Raw genomic sequence first — 16,518 nt, 5'->3', positions numbered from 1 at the left:
AGTAAAACATTTTTTTTCATTGTAATATCATTTTCCCATAAGGTACATTAGTCTCGTTTGCGAGGGCTCAGGATTGAGACATGACTGAATGGTATAGGAGCCGCCTTTTGAATTTGCGGGACAAACTACACGGGAGACACCTCTTCAACCTGTTAGACAAAGTGCAACATCTATAGAAGTCATGTCTAGATTCTCGGTGTTGGTAGATCGATGTGTTAGACCGATGTCTCTTTCCAAATGAGGAGTGATTGTAATACACTTATCTCACATAGGAAAAATAAAGATTTAAAATGACTTATAATAAGCTATGATATATGGACTTATATAACAAGTTGTATTAATCATTTTCGTAAACTGAAAACATATATGAAGTAGATGTCATAGAGGTCATTGTGCAAGGAGTGAAATTGATAGTGTGAAATGACGATAATTTGGAGCATTGCCATCCCTTCTTTGGTTAAGAATAAGTCTTACAACTTGGCTTTTTTATATTGTTAATCCTATTTCCGTTGTAGTGCTAACATGACGATAGATGCATTAATGATAGTCAGCGTCATCTCATCACTTCTAAGATTAAAAGATTGAAGTGGAAAAAATTATTGCATCGATGTTGCGATACTTAAATCAAAATCGAATTTGTACCTACTTATGGGATCGATGAGGCTAATTCACTGGAATAAAAATTATTACATCATTTTTGTTGCAAGATTTAAATTTTTTTCTAACCTTTATATTCCTGGTGGAGAAGATATTAAGATCGACACAAGTGGGAAAGATTTACATATTAATCAAGTCGAAGAGTAAGGAAGCGGCATTGAGCAAATTGACAACAAAAGTATTTTTCTTAATTCTCACAACTTAATTTTACATATCTCAGGGATACAGTACTAGAAAATATTTATCCTTGTTGCGACATGGCTATAAATTTCTTCCTATTGCTGGAAATATTAGCAAACGCAACTTGGGAATGTATTATGATTCTACAAATGCATTATTGGAACTGCAAGCTTCCATGGACATGAATGGCATATGACATATAATTTAATATATTGTTAATTTATGTACGTGATTTTGTGGTTAATGATAACTTGGGGTTTTTCTGATCCCACGAAAATTGATGAGGTTCGCTAAATCATGCAAGAATCTCAAACTTTTGTCCGTATATCAATCGGTATGTATGTCACATGCAGAAATATTATGAAATCTGTCATGTATGCTGGTTGATCTAGACAGGATTCTCCGAAGAATTCCAATATAACATCGAATATATTAGCAATGTGCGACACCGCATCAGACGATCAAATTAATTTGCAAAAAAAAGAAACAAAAAACAATGTTGTTGCATTTGAAAATAAAATGTTATATATGTGTATGTAGGTACCGATAGACATGGTGACAAATATAATAATTACAAATCAAGAAATTTCAGAGAAGCCAGAACTGAATGTATACCATGTGGCATCTGCTGATAAAAACCCTTTGCAAATGGGTGACATTTGTCGGCAATTGATTGATGCAAGTGGTGGGCAATCATTGAGGTGCAATGAATAAGCATGCATTTGTTGAAAAGATGACGCGTTTTGAAAATTGCAGACGGAACGCGTTTTATACGCGGTTTCATACCTCGAAATTTTACTATAAATAGGTGCGTCATTCCTTCATTTCAAATCATCCCTTCTTCGAGTTTTCTCTCATCCTATTAGTTCTATAATATTTGTGAGGTGTTTGTTCTCTGTATTAAGAGAGTGTGTTTCTCTTTGGAAACACCGTGAGTGAGTTGTACACCACAAAATATTATAGTGGAATTCTTTTCATCTTACCCGTGGTTTTTACCTTAATAATTTTTTAGGGGTTTTCCACGTAAATCTCGGTGTCCAGTTTATTCTTTATTTTTTGGTTTTATTATCTCAAATTCGCATGTGGGACCAACAAGTGGTATCAGACCCTTGGTTTAATTTCTTAAAATTCTGAGTATGCTCTGTGATTGCAGCCTAGACTGATCTTCCACATCAGAAAATATTTTTTTTGAGATTTTTTATTAAGGCAGGATTATTTTGTCCAGTCTACAAAATTAGTTGTAGACATAATGGCGGACAGGTACGAGATAGCAAAAGTTCAACGGAAGCAATTTTATGTTGTGGAAAATAAATATACAAGCAGTTTTAAGAAAGGAGAATTGCTTGGCGGCTATTGGAGACAGACTGATGGAAATTACGGATGATGGAAAGTGGAATAAGATGAATGATAATGTTGTTGTCAATTTACACTTGGCTATTGCAGATGAAGTACTGTCAAGTATCTCTGAGATAAAAACAGCCAAAGTTATCTGGGATACTCTGACAAAGATGTAAAAGGTCAAGTCACTACACAACATGATTTTCCTAAAGAGAAGGCTTTATACTATTCGGATGGCGGAATCATCATCAATTACCGACCATATCAATACACTAAATACTATATTTGCCCAACTCACTTCCATGGAGCATAAAATAGGGGAAAATGAACGTGCAGAGCTTCTACTTCAAAGTCTACCATATTCATATGATCAACTTATCATCAACATAACCAACAATATTCTTATGGGCCTTCTAAGATTCGACGATGTCTTAATTGTGGTTCTCGGAGAAGAAAGCCGGCGCAAGAATAAGGAAAGATAGTTTGGTAACATCGAAGCAAGCATAGGCTTTACCAATAATAAGAGGAAGATTTATGGACACCGTGACTCCAGTGGGAGCCAAAGAGGAGGTATATCAAAGTCGAGAAGTAATAAGAAAAATATTTACTGCTTTAAATGTGACGGTAAAGGGCACTTCAAGAAAGAGTGTACGAGTATCGAGAAGAATTCTCAAGAAAATGTGGCCAGTACTTCAAGCAGTGATGAAATATTATTCAGCGAAGCGGCAACAGTTGCAGAAGGCAGATACAAATTTTGTGACACATGGATAATAGATTCAGGAGCGACGTGGCACATGACGTCTCGAAGAGAATGATTTGATCATTATGAACCAGTCTCAGGAGGATCTGCATTCATGGGAAATGATCATGCCTTGGAAATCGGTGGGGTCGGTACTATCAAAATTAAAATGTTTGATGGCACAATTTGCACCATACAGGAGGTACGACATGTGAAAGGACTGACGAAGAATCTTTTGTCTTTGGGGCAATTGGATGACATCGGGTGCAAAACCCGTATCGAGAATAAGATCATGAAAATTGTGAAAGGACGCGCTTGTGGTTATGAAGGCGGAAAAGGTTGCTGCAAATATGTATGTACTTTTGGGAGAAACACACAAAGAGACAGAATTAGATGTTGCATCAATTGGTTCGGGAGAATAATTAACAGTGTTATGGCATAGAAAGCTCGGGCATATAGTCTGAACGAAGGGTTGAAAATTCTCTCAGAATGGAAACTGCTGCCGGGACTTACAAAAGTGTCACTACCCTTTTGTGAGCACTGTGTTACCAGTAAACAAAACAGATTAATGTTTGGCACTTCTACTGCCAGGAGCAAAAGCATACTGGAGTTGATTCATTCGGATGTTTGGCAAGCACCGGTTGTATCCTTAGGAGGAGCGAGATAATTTGTCTCGTTCATTGACGATTTCTCTAAGAGATGTTGGGTGTATCCGATCAAGAAGAAATAAGATGTTTTCCAGATCTTCAAAGAATTCAAAGCGCGGGTTGAACTTGATTCAGAAAAGAAAATCAAGTGTCTGAGGACTGACAATGGAGGAGAATATACTAGTGACGAATTCGATGCATATTGTCGACATGAGGGTATCAAAAGACAATTCAAGACGGCTTACACACCTCAACAAAATGGAGTGGCGGAGCGGATGAACAGACCTTGTTGGATAGAACAAGAGCTATGTTGAGGACTGCGGGTCTAGAAAAATCATTTTGAACGGAAGCAGTCAAAATCGCTTGTTATATTATCAATCGTTCTCCTTCAGTAGCGATTGATCTGAAGACTCCGATGGAGATGTGGACCGAGAAGCCGACAGATTATTCTCATTTGCATACATTTGGAAGTCATGTGTACGTTCTGTACAATGATCAAGGAAGATCGAAGTTGGATTCGAAATCCAGAAAATGTATCTTCTTGGGTTATGCTGATGGAGTAAAGGGGTTTCGCTGGTGAGATCCTACTATGCACAAGCTTGTCATCAGCAGGGATGTTATCTTCGAGGAAGATAAAATAAAGAACGGCGCAAGGTTAGTTTTTTTCGAGTTTTACTATTAAATTTTTTTTATGTCTCATTCTTCTTGTACAGGTGATTCATCAAGAAAAGAAGAATTTGAGAATTTTTTGTTGTGAAATAATTCGAGATGTTTCATCGACAAGTATTCACAAGTTTTGCCCAACAAACCGAAGAGCCATTCTACGTAGCATGAGAGAAATTCAATAATTTAGTAACAATATTCAGGAATCATGATTTTTCTAACTATGTTCTTCTTCGACTTTTCCTTAAACGTTTGAATGCAGTTACACGAAGATGGATATTTAATGGGGCATTGACAATTGGTAGTCCACTACTTAGTGGACAGGAAGACTGGTGTGATATATTTGCTAAATGATATGACCGACTTTGACTACCATCAGTATTGAGATCCTTCCCTGCAGAGTTGGAGCCACCAATACACTCCAGGAATTAGCCAATATGATTTTGCAGACCAACATTTCGAGCATCAAGAAGATGAGGGATATAGTCATGAAAGAATCATAAGTCGATTGAATGATATGGTAAACAAGCGCGTGGCATTGAATGAGGAAACTGTTGAGCTTCAGTCAGAAAAGGTTTTGGAAGAAATATCAAACGAAGATGAGGCACCAATGAAGTTGAGAGATGAACAAGCTCCTGAGACTATCGATTTGAGCTCGTCGATAATATTATCATACATACATCTAGGAGATCCTTGTCTTTCTTCATTGCCGATTTCAACAGATTTTGTTCTTCAAGAGCCAACGATGATACTCTCATCTCATACCTATTATTTAAAGTCACGTTTTGTTGAGGAGACGAGCTTACATTGTATACATCAAGCCAAACTTGAGGGCACATGGAACCAAGACCCGTATATGGTGTCATATGACACGTATTTTGGGCGTTAGGCGCTTTTTGAATGAGTGCTTTTGAGGGTCAAGCTGACGACTAAAAATCATGCGCTTTTGGGAGGCAACCCAAATTTTTGTTCTTATTATTTTTAATTTCTTTAATTCTTATTTTTTCAAATAGTATAATTTTTGTTATCTTTGTGTAGAAGATGTCTTCTAACAAGGTGTGATCACGTTTTATAAGAATATCACTTCTGCACCCAAAAATTTTTGTCCTAAATGCAGTAGATGTTTTCTAACAAGGCGTGATCACGCCCTGTGAGGAAACATCTTCTAAAAAAAACAGAATTTACGTTCATTTTATTTAACCCTATATGTTTTCACCCCTTTCACTTATTCTCTCAGCAGCTTTCATCATCGATCCACCATTTCTCCCACCGCAGCAGTAGATGATGTTTCTTTACGATGCTCAACAATTTTCAGGAGAGTTCTCTAACTTTTCCAACTATTTTATCGTTTTAGTTGAGCATCTAGTTTTGTCATTGAAGACACTGTCAGGTTTAGGTGTGGGAGTTTGATTTGATTGTGAGAAGTTTGACTTGACTGTGAGATTTTTGAATTTTTTTATTTTATTTGATTTTTAGTATTTTGATTTAATTTTTCGGCATTTTGGGTAAAAAAAAATAGTGACGTTGTTAATTCCAAGCACCTAGTTCATTTGTTATCTCTTTCTTCTGAATCCTGATCGCCTCCGATGCGAGGAAAAAAATGATGATGTTTTTTTTGCGTGCAAATATTTTTGCATTCTCACGTTCACATTATGAATAAGTTGCTCTTGATGATAGTTAGAGAGGACAAGTGTGTGAGATTTAACACAATTGCTATATTTTTTTATTTAGTGAGCTTTGAGCTTATGAGCAATCAAGATATCATGCTCCATTTTCTTTGATTGTGTGTTTTCATTGTATTGTTAATTTTTCTAGAACTTGCATTGTTATGCATGTCTTTGTCAACACTTTGTGGTGGATTAGGTGCATAGACAAAATGATAAGGGCATTAGGTTCAAACCAATTTCTTTCGCATCATCTGAGCCGTTCTTTGAGCCTACCCTGATTCATAGACCCCTAGTGAACCAAGTTTGAGCCTCAACCTTTTTATTTGAATAAAAATAACCATATTACAAGCCGTGATAAATCTTTTTTGTTGCTTCCCACTTTTTGAACCTTAAATTGGAGAATCATATAAATTTTTCACAAGTAGCATCACTCTATCCAAAATAGTGTGAATTGTTGGGATTTAGTCAATCTCGAATCCTTATAGTCACCGTCTACAAAAAAAGAAAAAAAAAAGAAAAAAAAAAAGAAGATAAAGAAGAGAAGTAGACGAAGTGAGAAAGTACAAAAAAGAGCCGAAAAAAATACTCTTGATTGTTATGATGAGATATAAGAGTTTTGGAATACATTTTTATTTTTGTGAGAAAAGTTTGATATATGGTTTCTCCAATTTCATAGCTCATTGTTTCTTTTTATCCTACCTTACCCCTAGCCACGTTACAACCCATTTATAACCATTTTTGTTTGTGTATTTTAATTCATTCATTTAGTGGAAGGATGTGATATATTTGCAAGCCTATGGTAAAAATTTTCAATGCATATGACATGAGAGTTTGTTGATTTATCATAGACACTAATGAGCGGAATGAGCGAATCTTGTGAGGAGTTGTTAAATCCCATGCATTTTAATTTCTACACATTTTGATTGCAGTGATTGTTCATGACATTATTTTGGGAGATGCTAAGAAATTAAAATGTCTTGTTGCATGAAAAATGTTTTGGATAAGTAGAAGAAGCGTAAGGAGGACGAAAAATTGAGATAATGAGTTGATCTATTTTATGCTTGAGGACAAGCATCGTTTAGGTGTGGGAGATTTTGATAGGCTCGTAATAGTTAGTATTTTTATTTTCATATTTCTCATTATTCCAACCTCCAATATATTTAATTGACACATTTTTGTATGATTTTATTTTAGGAGGAACTTTTACGGTCTTGGAGCAAATTTGAGTTAAAAATGTGATGTTTATCACATTTGAAGTTTCCAAGATATAGTTTTGAAAGAAAATTGCCAAACCAGAAAAGGTCCTGGAACAAGGCGTGGCCACGCTTTGTGATTATGTTTCAGCTGCCTAAAATTGCAAGAAGTGAAAAATCTGATTTTGTGAAGATTATGCAAGATTTGAAAGAATTAATTATGGTGTCTGGTTTAGTGAAATTCTTGGAGGGAAACTCTAGATAAAATATTATCTATTATTTTATATTTTAAGATTTAGGGTTAATTAAGAAATTAGTGGGCTTTTTAGCTTAATTTTAGACCCAAACCAGCCTACCATTCATGTGAACAAAAGGAGAGGCGGCACAAGAATATCAAATCTAATAACGAATACCTCACAGTGATAAATTAAACAGTAAAAACAACCATTAAATCAGATATAAAACTTAGCCTAGAGTTGTGGTGAGAAGATGAGAAATTCTTTCGTTTTCTTCTTGTTCTTCACTTTTCCTGCCTCTTTTCCTTTTGCTCTTCACGTGAGTTGTTGGAGAGGGTTGGGAGAAAAAAATTGATTGTGCCGCCTCTCCTTTTGTTCACATGAATGGTAGGCTGGTTTGGGTCTAAAATTAAGCTAAAAAGCCCACTAATTTCTTAATTAACTCTAAATCTTAAAATATAAAATAATAGATAATATCTTATCTAGAGTTTTCCTCCAAGAATTTCCACTAAACCAGACACCATAATTAATTCTTTCAAATCTTGCATAATCTTCACAAAATCAGATTTTTCACTTCTTGCAATTTTAGGCAGCTGAAACATAATCACAAAGCGTGGCCACGCCTTGTTCCAGGACCTCTTCTGGTTTGGCAATTTTCTTTCAAAACTATATCTTGGAAACTTAAAATGTGATAAACATCACCTTTTTAACTCAAATTTGCTTCAAGACCGTAAAAGTTCCTCCTACAATAAAATCACACAAAAATGTATCAATTAAACATATTGGAGGTTGGAATAATGAGAAATATGAAAATAAAAATACTAACTATTACGAGCCTATCAGAGACAAAGACACACTGAATTCAGAAACTACTATTTTTCAGGTGGAAAATAAGACGGACGAAGGTCAAGTTTCTTGTGAAGCAGTACCAGAGCACGAAGAACAAGAACATGTTGAGTCTGAAGTTTCCAATGTGAGGCAGTCAACTCGAGACAGAAAACCACGAGGTTGGCTTTCAGATTATGTCACTGAAAGCAATATTGCATATTGTCTATTATCAGAGGATGGTGAGTCATCGAGTTTCCACGAAGCTACTCAAAGCTCAGATGTATCCTTGTGGATGATAGAAATACAAGAAAAATTGGAGGCATTGGACAAGAATAAAACTTGGGATCTTGTTACACTACCACGAGAGAGGAAGGACATTGGAAACAGATGGGTCTATAAGATCAAGCGTGATGGCAATAACCAAGTGGAGCGGTATCGTGCTAGATTGGTGGTAAAAGGATATGCTCAGAAAGAAGACATTAACTTCAATGAGATATTTTCTCCTGTGGTTCGGCTTTCAACAGTCAGAGTGGTGCTGGCATTATGTGCGGTGTTTGACCTACATCTAGAACAGCTAGATGTGAAACGGCATTTCTTCATTGAGATCTTGAAGAAGAAATCTATATGCTCCAGCCAGAAGGTTTTGCAGAAGTAGGAAAAGAGAACTTGATTTGCAGGTTGAAGAAATTTATGTACGGTCTCAAACAGGCGCCGAGGTGTTGGTACAAGAGATTTGATTCCTATATCATAAGCCTTGGATATAACAGACTGAGTGCAGACCCTTGTACATATTTCAAGAGGTCTGGTGATGAATTATACCATTTTGCTGTTGTATGTAGACCACATGTTGGTAGCAAGCCCCAACAAAGATCATGTCCAAAGATTGAAGGCACAGTTGGCTATGGAATTTGATATGAAGGACTTGGGACCAGCAAACAAGATTCTAGGGATGCAAGTTCATCGAAATAGAAGTAACAGAAAGATTTGGCTTTCCCAAAAAAATTATTTGAAGAAAGTCTTGCAACGCTTCAACATGCAAGATAGTAAGCCAATTTCGACCCCTCTTCCTGTTAACTTTAAGTTATCCTCCGAGATGTGTCCTAGCAGTGAAGCAGAGAGGATGTAGATATTTCGAGTACCATATGCATCAGCAGTGGGAATTTTGATGTTCGCCATGATATGTACAAGATCGGACATTGCTCAAGCAGTGGGAGCAGTTAGTCGGTATATGGCGAATCCTGGACGAGAGCATTGGAGCACGGTTAAAAGGATCCTTAGATACATTAAAGGTATCTCAAATGTTGCATTATGTTATGGAGGATCAGATTTTACACTCAGGGGCTATGTCGATTCAGATTATAGCAGGTGATCCTGATAAGAGGAAATCTACTACTGGTTATGTGTTTACACTTGCAGGGGAGAGCAGTAAGCTGAGTTTCAAAACTGCAGACAGTTGTGACGTTATCTACGACAGAGGCAGAATACATGGCAGCTACTCAAGCTTGCAAGGAGGCAATATGGATTAAAAGATTATTGAGGAGATCAGACACAAACAAGAGAATGTTCCCTTGTTTTGTGATAGTCAGAGTGCCTTGCACATCTCAAGAAATCCAATCTTTCATTCCAGGACTAAACACAGTGGAGTCCAATTTCACTTTGTGCGAGAAGTAGTAGAAGAAGGAAGCGTGGATATGCAGAAGATCCATACGAGAGATAACATAGCTGATTTTCTGACCAAGCAAGTGAACACTGATAAGTTTGAGTGGTGTAGATCCTCAAGTGGCCTAGCAAAAACGTAAGTAGCAGGGAATGGCAAGATTGAAAGATTGTGTGGAGATGTGTTTGATTCTCAATCAAATCTCCAAGTGGGAGAAATGTCGGCAATTGATTGATGCAAGTGGTGGGCAATCATTGAGGTGCAATGAATAAGCATGCATTTGTTTAAAAGATGACGCGTTTTGAAAATTGCAGACGGAACGCGTTTTATACGCGGTTTCACACCTCGAAATTTTACTATAAATAGGGGTACAAATGAAATGATTGAGCTTCTCGAAAGGACTTGAAAAATATTCGATTCAATTCGAGGTCACTCTTATTGAATTTGAGAACATGTTCAAAAAAATTTCAAGTTAAAAACGAGTCTAATTTATTTTGTTCGATAGTTTGCGAGTCGCTTATATTAAATAAATATATTTCGATTTTTTGACCTTTTGTTTCGAGTAATAATTCAAATAATTTGCATGAATATTCGAATATTTTGCGTGAACTCAAGCTCTAATTCAAGCAAAAAAAATATTTACTATTCGAACTCGAGCTCGCGTATCCAAACCTTGTATTTTTTTATATGTATTTGGTTCGGAGCTCAAGTTCGCGTATCGAAACCTTGAACTTTTTTATGCACACGGGAAATACTCAGAAATTATTGGTAGAAAGTCCGAAGAAGAGCTGATTAGCTTTGAAATCGATGTGACAAAAATAGACTGGAGAAAGTATCTTCAAGAAATTCACATTCCCAGATTGATAAAATATATACTCAATAAGCACAAAAGTATGTCTGAATAGATAACACGTGCCTTTTAAATTTACCGGAAAAATAACACGTGCAATTCACTTCATAGCATTAATTTTTGTTAAAAAATAATTATACAAATGAATTGTTCAGTTAATATTTGAGTTTTGGTATTTGGAGTTTCATATTAATGAATAATATATCTTTTGTCACGCTCTGCTCGAAGTGTTTGACATCGACGTTGTTTGAAAGATAAAATCTAAAAAATAACAAGTCTCGTAGTTCAGTATAAACTAGACCAGCCAATTTCATAAATGATTCGTGAATAACTTGTCATTACAACGAAAATTCACAAGAACAAAGTACAATTACAGAAACGTTTTGCAACTTAAATAAAATTGAGATAATAGAACTAAAATCTTAACTTGAAAACATCTTCTTCATCATCCACAAAACATAGATGTTCCTCAATTTCTAATTGTTCTTCGTCTTTATCTGAGGAGCGAGAGCATAGGTGAGTGTTTTTTGAAATACTCGGTAAGTGAAGGTCGATCGAATGCAATATATATATATATATATATATATATATATATATATATATAACACTAATTGATATCCCCATAAAGATCCGGGTCATCATTAACCCGGCTTATTACTTGGATAGCCCAGATCGGAGCCAATATGCCGGGCACTTTCCTCAGGACCCTGGGCATTTATTCTCTTCCCGGGTAATCACCTAATAGCCCGGGCCCTCAGACAAATACCCGGGTACCTTACCACCCGGCCACCTCGAGAATTGCACCACACTCGAGTGTGATTGGTACAGGATGTCTAATATGTCAGAGCAACTTGGACTTGAAGTATTTTAGAAGTCATCAGAAGCTATAGTATGGGCAGCCAACTTGCCATACTTAGCAGGTGACACTGGAATCGAGGTATCTACCTCATTTTCTATTATAAATAGCAGGTATACTTCTCATTTAATATTTCTGAATCTTTGAACTATCAAGCACTCATATATATTCTCTCATATTTGCTTGTGTTCATCTTCAACCTGCTGACTTAAGCATCGGAGTGGCTACGCCGGACAATCCTCCGGCGCCCATTCACGAGTTACTTTCTTGTTCGCAGGTGTTAATCCAAGCTATTACCTTCACTCAAATTTCTAAACACTAAAAATTACCGATTCGATCCGTTGGAGCTCCTTACTCGGCTCATCCATTGCAGCGAGATCACATCACTAATATTCATCATATTTTACATGACTTACTGATTAGTCCCTGATTTTAATTCTCCAAGGCAGGGGCGGAGGCATGTACTTGAGCCCGGATGGCCCAATTTTTTTTTATTTAAAAATGTATATATAAATTTTGTATAATTTTGGAATAATACGATATTAGCTCGGGTAGATCAATTTAAAATATTAATAGATACTAGAGTTTAAAATTCCAGCCCGGACAGAGCCATATTTCTGGCTCCGCCCCTGCTCTAAGGGATAAGATCGTGACATAGTTATAATAATCTCACTTTTTAGGGATTATATCCTAACATATAAAACTTGAATCATAACAGTGTCTGTCTGGACAAAATTCTAATACAACACATAAAAGGAGGCATGCTCGATCGATTTAACACATATATTTATATTTGAAAACGTAAGTCGACTCACATGTTTTTCTTAAAACAGATTGTTGCATGAAACTCAAACTTGAATAAAACTCAATACTTCGACTGCTGCATGCCTCCATCTTTCTCGAAAATATGTGTGTTGTGTTTGAACCTCTGTTGGGGAATCGGGTAGCACGGGAATTAACATACTATATCACACACAAACATGTATCACAATCCCTGAAGTAAATAAAATGTCCAGAACCTCTCTTGGGGAATTGGGTAGCACGGGAATTCCCTAGCCAATGATTTCCATTCGGTGGACGTGGCTGAATTCAATTGGCTGTGGCTGCTTCAAATATTTTACACGTGCGGCCGTTAGATGTGGTGGAGAGGGATGACAACCGCCGAAACAGGGATGAGGATCCCCGATTTTGTTGGGTTTGGGTTCGGGTTTCGGGATTTAAAAAAATCCCTGATGTAATTCGGGGCGGGTATGAGATTACTATCCACATCCCCGAAATCCCAGAACCCGCCCCGAAAATAATATCAATAATAAAATAATAGTATTATTAATATTAATAATATAATAATATTATTATTTTTTAAAATATTAATAATCTTATTATTATTATTAATACTGATATTGATATTAATATTAATATTATCTCTAATAATAATAGATAATAATAAGTTTTGGTTTTAGAAATCTCTGAATTCGTAATCGTCTTATCATATTAATATTTTTGAAAAGGAGATGAGGGCGATGATGAGAAGTTGATCCCTGAAGTTTCGGGTTTGGGGATTTCCCAAACTCGAAAAAAAGGAGATTGGGACGAGTATGAGGATGATGATGAAATTCGAGGATAGGGATGGGGATGACAAACCCGCCCACGCCCATGCCCATTGCCATCCCTCGGGTGGACGAGGAGAATGGAAATCATGTATCTTTGTCTGCCGACTCGAGTTTGTAATTGCACCTTCATTTCCTATTATTTACAGCAACACCATTTTGCTCTTTTTCCACGATTTTATCGATCTAATATATATTATATTTTATTATTAAATTCCATACACTTAAAATAATTAATTTTGATGTTATAATAAATTATATGTTTTTAAAATCAGAAATATATTTATTTTTATTTGATACAAATATTATAAAAATCTATTTTAATAAATTTATATATTTTCTCATCACTGTCATTCATTTTTCAAATTTTCTAAACTGTTAAATTATTTTTTTAATCTTTATCTAGATTTTTAAAATTTTATATGATTATTTCATTCTTAATATAAAAATTATTATAATAAAATATTAAATTAAAAATAACAAAAAATTAAAACAAAAATATTACAAATAAATATAATGTTTCTTAACATGAATATTTATGTTTTCTTAAACGAAGAATTTATTTAAATACAAACAAATAACCATATAGTTGTAGAAGTATTAATGAGATTATATATTACAATATAGTTTGAATAGATTTTAGTGAACTAGATAGAAATCGAGACCCAATTAAATTAAGAAAATTAATGAATCTTTTTTATAGTCTTATTTAATATAAAAATAAATATATTCGAAAAAAGCATTCATAATCTTTTGACATGTTTTAATTGACATTACGATGTATTATTAAAAATATTTATTAATAGTACAGTGCAAATTCAGAAAAATGAAATAACATGAACCGAACACATGACATGATTATGCATGTATGTGCATACACATAACATCGGGATCAAGAATGATGTATAGTTAGTCAATGTTTTGTAGTTCGTATAACATCAATATCATAAGTTTGAGACTTTGAAACACGATATCGGGTTTAACACTCAATTGTTACAGTCCTCCGATCTCTTTACTTAAAAAATGATATATATACATTATAATATATGTATGTCTCATATATAATATCACCATATCTTATATCCATTTGTTTATAGAAAAATAGTAAATCATGCAAGTAAAATCATATTAAGACATTTCAGCTATCTTAGGTATTTATAGAGTCATACAAAAATATTTTTTTAATTCAAATATCCGAACTCCGCGCTGAGTTATATTTTTTTCTCTTAAAATTTTGTGAATGACATTGTTTTTTATGTCACAAAGTAAGGGATGATGATTATATAGATACATCACTTGAGGATTGTAATAATTACAAAAACATTTATTTAACTTAAAAAATACATTTATCTCTCCTGATAATTATACAATTATTTCATTTATATATTTTTTTAATTTAAAAAATAACATACACCTCATTTCAGATGTATGTCCATATCGCAATTGTCTTTCCCTCTTGAATATGAAAGAACAATGTAGATAAAAATCTCATGAAATATGTATGTATTTTTAAATTTAGCCGAAACAAGTATAATATTGATATAACATCGGGGATGCATATGTAATTTGTAAAGTTAATAGAAATTCAATAAAATATTATAATAATTATTTTATTTTATTATAGAATTTTAAATTTTTTTGTGTGATCATTAAATTATTTTTTTAATTATTAATATTATCATCATTATTTATATATAAAGAAAGTGATTTGTGTATAAAATTATTATTTTCATGATTATTTTTTTGATATTTTAAATTTTGTAATTATAATTGTATATTTATTAGTTAAACTAAAAAAATAAACACATTTTATAAGTATAGAAAATGAAAGAAATGAGGAGTGAGAATTATCATTCTCATCCAAAATAGATCAAATGACTTTTCTATGAATATGAAAATGACATTTATGTTCCAATGTTATACCAATCATATGTATAAGGAATGAGATGATAATGTTTATTCAATTATAACATCGTTCTCTTATACCAAGCATGCTCTTATATTTACATTACTAAATATATTAATCTATTTTTTGGTTGTTTTTGGAAATATGAATTTGAAATTTATGGATTTCAATTATATTTTTATTTTTTTTACAACGATACAATGGATCAAATTATACATTAATCTACTTATTTATAAATTAGTAAGAAAAAATAGAATTAATTTCAAATAACACTATTATTTGTTGAACTTTAAACATATCCTAATTAACATGAAATACTATATAAACATTTTATAAGTGAATTTGAAGTTTATAGTTTCAATTTTCTGAACAAAAAAATACATTTGAAATCTTTTTTTTTTAAATCAATCGATCTAAATACAATATCTATTAATATAATATTGCATATTATAATTTTATTTTTATTTGCCAATATTTTCCTTGTTCATTTTGATAATTGTCATTTTCCCTGTGCAATTTTAAAATTGTCGTTTTATCATTTGAAAATTTTAATGATTACCATAATATATTTATTCTATAATATCTCAGCCATTTTTATATATAAACATGAATAAATTTGCGTTATTTTTTTTTTTTTTAAATACCATATAATCATACAACACTAGGGATGTCAATGGGTTCGGGTTTTACCCAGACCCACAATGGACCCGTCCCGTCTGGGGCAGGTTTGGGCATACTAAATGGGTTATGAGACGGATCTCGGGTCCAATTTTCAGATCCGTCTGAATATGGGGCGGGTCATGGGTTCTATAATACCCGTCCCATATATGTGGATATAAATTGATGTGCTCACGAAGATGGTTGTAAGGTGAGGTGGAAGGTAAATAAATCACATTTTGTTTTTTTATTGTACTTTCATTTTAATTTTTTTATTGTAATTTTACGGTTTTAAATTACATTTTTTTACGGTTTTATATTACAGTTTTATTTTTTCAATGTACTTTCTCTATTTAATTTTGTAGGTAATTCTTCAAGTAATTTACCAACTTGTCCCACCATTCTCGATGAAGAGGAAGATGATCATGAAGAATGTGTCTGAAGATTGCTTACTCGCTGATTTTACATTGATCTGTTTAAGTTCTGTAATGAGTTATTTTTGAGGATGTCGATACTTTTTTTTGGAGAGATAATAACTCTTTTTTTATGTAATACATTATGTCGTGAAAATACTTTGTTTGTTATTATTAAATGTGATAGAAGACATGAATTAGTTTTCTATTATGTTGTATTTAGAGGCTTGTTTGTTTCAAAATTCAGTCATGTGATAAAAGATTACTGTTTTCATTTAAAAAAAATTCGGGCCTCACGGGTCTCGCGGGTATACCCGGCCCCATTTCGTATACGGGGTGGGACGGGTCCGAAAAATATTTAACCGGAGTGGGGCGGATAATGGGTCAAAATTTTCTTCACGAAACAGGTCTTGGGTTTAGCCAT

At 33.9% G+C, this 16,518-nt stretch overlaps 1 long non-coding RNA gene across 1 annotated transcript in view; it reads right to left on the bottom strand.

Moving 5' to 3' along the window:
* Positions 1-7,752: 7,752 nt before the first annotated feature.
* LOC142522773 (uncharacterized) overlaps positions 7,753-16,518 on the bottom strand; it is a 105,190-nt gene continuing 96,424 nt past the window's right edge. The window contains exon 4 of the long non-coding RNA XR_012814525.1: positions 7,753-8,063. This is a non-coding gene — a long non-coding RNA (uncharacterized LOC142522773). The remainder of the gene's footprint in view (positions 8,064-16,518) is intronic.

The sequence above is a fragment of the Primulina tabacum genome, chromosome 13 (genome assembly GCF_025594145.1).
Source record: "Primulina tabacum isolate GXHZ01 chromosome 13, ASM2559414v2, whole genome shotgun sequence".
In the NCBI taxonomy this organism is placed as follows: domain Eukaryota; kingdom Viridiplantae; phylum Streptophyta; class Magnoliopsida; order Lamiales; family Gesneriaceae; genus Primulina; species Primulina tabacum.
Note: the sequence above shows the minus strand (reverse complement) of the source record. Positions and strands in the feature narration are given on the sequence as shown.